The sequence below is a fragment of the Galeopterus variegatus genome, unplaced genomic scaffold (assembly GCF_000696425.1).
Source record: "Galeopterus variegatus unplaced genomic scaffold, G_variegatus-3.0.2 Scaffold8247, whole genome shotgun sequence".
Classification (NCBI taxonomy): Eukaryota; Metazoa; Chordata; class Mammalia; order Dermoptera; family Cynocephalidae; genus Galeopterus; species Galeopterus variegatus.
In genome coordinates this window covers 34,201-39,363 of record NW_007734358.1, presented here as the reverse complement: position 1 = coordinate 39,363, position 5,163 = coordinate 34,201, and positions in this window count along the sequence as shown.

Sequence of the window (5,163 nt, the reverse complement as noted above, 5' to 3'; positions counted from 1 at the left end):
ACATTTTTATTGTTGTAAATTTGGTTGATTTGTGGGAGGGAGTGACCTGGACTCTCTATTCCGCCATCTTGATCCTGACCGCCTTGACGTCCTCTTTTCTGATTTGAATGCACTTTATTGCATTCTCTTGCCTTACTGAACTGGCTAGAATTTTTATTACTGTGTTGAATACAAATGGGGAAAGTGGGCATCCTTGTTTTTTTTTTCCAGTTCTTAAACAAAAAGCCTATAATTTTTGTCCATTTAGTATGATATTATCTGTGGGTTTGTCATATGTGGCCTTTATTGTTTTGAAGTACATTCCTTCTATACCTAATTTGTTGAGTGCTTTTTTCATGTAGTGTTGTATTTTATCAAATGCTTTTTGTGTATCTGTTGAAATGATCATATTTTTTTTTCCTTCAGGCTGTCTATGTGATGTATCATGTTTGTAGATTTGCTTATGTTGAACCATCCTTGCATCCCTGTGATGAATTCTACCTGATCATGGTGTATGATCTTTTCAATATGCTGCTGGATTCTGTTTGCTACTATTTTGTTGAAAATCTTTTCATCTATGTTTGTTAGGGATACTGGTCTGTAGTTTTCTTTCTTTGTCATCTCCTTTTCCAGAAAGAGTTTGGAAGTATTCCCTCCTGTTCAATTTTTTGCAAGATTTTGAGCAGGATTAGTGTTCTTTAAACGTTTGTTAGAATTTAGCAGTGAAGCCATCTCGTCCTCAGGTTTACTTTGTTGGAAGACTTTATTACTACTTCAATGTTATTACTCATTATTGGTCTGTTTAGGTTTCCTAGTTCTGCATGACCCAACTTTAGTAAGTTGTATGTGTCCAGGAAGTTTTCCATTTCTTAGAGGTTTTCCTTTTTATTCACATATAGTTTTTCTTGGTAGTCTTATATGATCCTTTGTATTTCTGTGGTATTAGTTGTAATATATACATTTTATTTCTGATTTATTTATTTGAGTCTTTTCTCTTTTTGTCTCCATTAGTCTGGCTAAAGGTTTATTGATTTCATTTATCTTTTCACAAAACCAACTTTTTGTTTCATTGATCTTTTTTTTTAATAATTTCTAGTTCACTTATTTCTGCTCTGATCTTTGGTATTTCTCTCCTACTGAGTTTGAGTTTGGTTATTGTTTCTCCAGATCCTTGAAGTGTAATATTAGGTTGTTTATTTGGAATCAATCTTTCTTTCTTTTCTTCTTCTTCTTCTTCTTCTTTTTTTTTTTTTAGAGGTAGGCATTTATTGCTATAAACTTCCCTCTTAGAATTGCTTCCATTGTATCCTGTAGTTTCTAGTATGTTGTGTTCATTTTCATTTGTCTCCAGGAATTTTTAAATTTCCTTTTTTATTTCTTCTTTGACCCATTTGTGTTTAGGAGCATATTATTTATTTTCCATGTATTCATATGGTTTCTAGTGTCCCTTTTATTGTTGATTTCTAGTTTTATTCTATTCTGGTCAGAAAGGGTAGTTGATATGCTTTTGATTTGTTTAAATTTGTTGAAACTTGTTTTGTGTCCTAAAATCTGGTCTTTTGTAGAGATTAGTCCGTGTGCTGCTGAGAAGTTGTGTATTCTGCAGTTATTGGATGTAATGTTCTTTGAATATCTGTTAGGTGAAGTCACCCTGTAGTAGAGATTAATTCTGATGTTTCCTGATAAATTTTGTGTCTGGATGATCTGTCCTTTGCTTAAAGTGTGTTATTAAAGTTCCCAATTGTTATTGTGTTGGAGTCTGTTATCTCTCATTAGATTCAGTAGTATTCAATGTATATAATTGGGTGCTCTGGACTTGGGTGCATTATATATATTCATAATTGTTATATCCTCTTATTGAATTGATCCCTTTATCATTATATAATGACCTTCCTTATCCTTTTTTACTTTCCTTGGCCTCAAGTCTATTTTATCTGATATAAGAATAGATATTCCTGCTCTTTTTTGGTTTCCTTTTGCATGAAGTGTCTTCTTCCATTTCTTCACTTTCAGATGGTGTGTGTCTTTATCAGTTTAGTGGTTTCTTGTAGGGGCAGCATATTATTGGTTCTTGTTTTATAATCCATGGAACCACTCTGTGTCTTTTAATTGGAGCACTTAATCCGTTTAGATTTAGGGTTATTGATATATAGGGAGTTGTGTTGCTATTTTTTTTTTTTCCTGGTTGTTTTGTACATTACTTTTTCTTTTTTCTGGTATTACTGCCTTTCTTTGTGGTTGAGTGATTTTCTCTAGTTTTATGTTTTGATTTCTCGCTATTTTATTAAGTCTCTTCTACATTTTTGTGTTATGGTTACCATGAGGCTTAGAAAAAAACATGTTATAGTTATAACGATTTATTTTTGACTAATAGCAACTTAACTTTGATATCTGAGAAAAAAAAAAGCCAATTCTGTGCTTTGGTGTCATTTCTTCCCACTTTTTGACCATTTGTTTTTTCAAGTTAGATATTTTAATATTGCCTATGTCTTATAAGGTTGTTGTATATGTTAATGTCTTGTTAGGTTTGTCATTCAGTCTTCATACTAAGGATGTAAGCAGTTTATTCACCACCCTTATGTCATTGTTGTATTCTGAGGTTGTCTATGAACTTATTTTACTACTGATTTATGTACCTTCAGAAGTTTTCTTCTTACTCCTTATCACCATCTTCTTTCAGATTGAAGGATTCCCTTTAGCATTTTTTTGTAAGACATGTGTAGTGTTGATGAATTCCCTTAGCTTTTTTTTTTATTTTTATTTTGTTCATATTCAAAGTTTAGTTTTGCTGGATACAGAATTTTTGGCTGAGTCTTTTTCCTTCAGCACTCTGAGTATATCATCCCATTCTTTTTGGGTCTATAGGGTTTCTACTGAGAAATCCACTGTGAGACATATTGGGACTCTGTGGAATGTTGTGCATTTCTTTTCTCCTGCTACTTTCAGTATTCTTTGTCTTTGGTTTTTGATAATTTTATCATATGCATTGAGGTGTTCTTCCTTTGATAGAATTTGGTTGGTGACATCTGAACTTCCTGTGCCTGAATTCTGTCATCTTTATTCATACTTGGGAAATTTTCAGTCATTATTAACTTGAATATCCTTTCTAGGTCTCTTCCGTTTTCTTCTCCTTTGGGTATGCCAATTATGTGGAGATTATTTCACTTGAGGGAGTCCCATATTTGCTATATTTCTGTTTCATTTTTTCTTTTTTTTTTTTTCCTATTTAGTGTTACTCTGAGGAAGTGAGGTTAGGTTTTTCCTGATAGACACTGTTGGCTATGCAAGTAATCATGTTTTCCTCTTTAGAGAGGTTGCTAGAAAGCTTAGAAGTCAATGTTTTATATATAATAAGTGCGTAGGGCTTTCTGATATCTATTTTTGTATTTGCCTCATTCTTGTCTCCATGTTATGTGTGTACCGTTGTTTTGCTTTGTTTTTAGGAACTGTCTTTAAGTGATCTGGTTGTATTTCTGGGACAAGGCAGGATTTAATAAACCAAACTATCACATTCACACTATATACACCAAAGTCAACCATTTAATAACATTGTGTGGTTACTTTCATTCACTTAGTAAACATTTATTTTTAGGCATTCTGTAAGGCACTGGAAATTAAAAAGTGCCCTTAAAGAGCTTGCCACCTGGTGTAACAGAATCATTCTAGTGATCAGTGTGAAGGATTTTATAGAGCTGTCTCTTATAGCATCCTCAATGACATCATTCTGATATTCAGTTCAGTAAAAGTTCTAACAAAGACTAGTATAATATAGGCCACTGTAATTTTTTTTCTGGTTTTATCATCCAGAGACAGATTTTTTAAATATCTGGAGGAGAACCAACTCCCCAAACCTGCCATAACATTGTTTCTGCTGAACTTTTACTAAGTATTGTGTGTTCTCGAACCTGAGATTATGTTCTCTCCGGCAAGTACTAATGTTCACCCTCTCTCTGAAGGCAGAGATCATGTCAGTGTTGCTAACCCCTATATACACAGTGCTTAATTCAGTGCTTGGCTCATGGTAGGTGTTTTAAGAATAGCTATTTCGGCCCCAAGACATCTAATCACTTACTATACCAGAAAAAAATGGCATGGGTTTTCACATGAGAGGAACTGAAGAAACAACAACTTATGGTGTGGAAATAGATTCAGCATAAATAAAGTAAATACAAATAAAAGTTTAAAGAACAATAATTAAAAATAACTGAATGAATTAGAATTAATTAAATGAAATAAATGACAGGAGGACGGGAAAGTATGTGAAAGGTGAAGATCTTAACAAAAAAGGTATGTTCGGTTCATCTAAAGGAAGAACCCCAGGCAGGACCAGAATTTTCCTCAGAACATGGCTTCAAATCTGTTCTAATGCCCAGGCAGATAAGTGAGTGGAGCCCCAAGTTCTTCTGCTTTATATAACATAATTCCAATAACTCCAATCGTTTTAGCCTGGACAATTTTCAAGGAAGCTTTGGCCAAGGGGAAAAAAAACAAAAACAAAAACATTATCCTTAGAGCATGTAGTTTGAACAATTTTATTTTTTTTCTGTCCTGGCCCTTTAAGATTTGTTAAAACGTACAGCAAAGCTAACCAATTGAGAAGTGATTTGATTTATGAACTTATTTATAATCCAGGAAAAAACAGGTTGTCTATCAGAAGTCCTCGCTCAGCCAGTGAGCGGGAGCCGGTCTGTATATGGGATCCGAACCCTCGGATGGGAGCGCCGCCACGCTTCCCAAGCGGCGCACTATCCAGTGCGCCACCGGGCCGGCCCCCTATTTACTTTTCTGATTGGATACTTTTGCGTGTTTTATCTTAAGATCATTAATTCTTTCCTCTAAGTCTGATGTTGGAGCTTTCTGTCAAGTTTTTCAATTCAGATACTTGTATTCTTTATTTCTAGACATTTTATTTGTTTTTTTAAATAATTGATTCTATTTTGTCATTTCTCATTCTGCTCCTGAATTTTTTTTCCCTCACATGTCATTTAAATTTCTGTCTGTATTTTCTTGTGACTCCCTGCACACTCTTAAAAGGGTAATTCTGAGTTTTTCTGACTGATATTTCAGAGATCTGCTGTTCCTCTGAGTCCATTGCTGGTGCTTTGCTTTCTATGGTGGTGGTATATTTCTCTGTTCTTTCTTGATCTTTGTGTCTTTACATTGATGCCTGGGCATCTGAGGAAA